Source organism: Engystomops pustulosus, unplaced genomic scaffold (assembly GCF_040894005.1).
Source record: "Engystomops pustulosus unplaced genomic scaffold, aEngPut4.maternal MAT_SCAFFOLD_277, whole genome shotgun sequence".
Taxonomy (NCBI): Eukaryota; Metazoa; Chordata; class Amphibia; order Anura; family Leptodactylidae; genus Engystomops; species Engystomops pustulosus.
Genome location: NW_027285156.1, coordinates 5,001 through 5,232, shown reverse-complemented (window position 1 = coordinate 5,232; position 232 = coordinate 5,001). Strand labels below are relative to the sequence as shown.

At 58.6% G+C, this 232-nt stretch overlaps 1 non-coding gene across 1 annotated transcript in view; it reads left to right on the top strand.

Moving 5' to 3' along the window:
* Positions 1-203: 203 nt before the first annotated feature.
* LOC140110425 (18S ribosomal RNA) overlaps positions 204-232 on the top strand; it is a 1,883-nt gene continuing 1,854 nt past the window's right edge. Inside the window, exon 1 of the ribosomal RNA XR_011851470.1 lies at positions 204-232. This exon is cut by the window's right edge and continues 1,854 nt beyond it. This is a non-coding gene — a ribosomal RNA (18S ribosomal RNA).

The following is a 232-nucleotide window of genomic DNA, read 5'->3' as shown; positions in this document are numbered from 1 at the left end:
AGAGGGAGGGGAAGGGAAGGCTTTTTCGGGTCCTTGGAAGGGACCGAGAGCATCTTTCTTGCCCCCCTGCCCTAAGCTCCATCCAATGTTGTCTGCGAGGTCTTCTCCGGCGGCGGAGAAGCGCTGCGGTAGCAGCAGCAGCAACGAGCGTTCCCATTAGCTCACGGAGCCTGACTCCAAGAGTCTACCCCTCAGAGCTCGGCTACCTGGTTGATCCTGCCAGTAGTATATG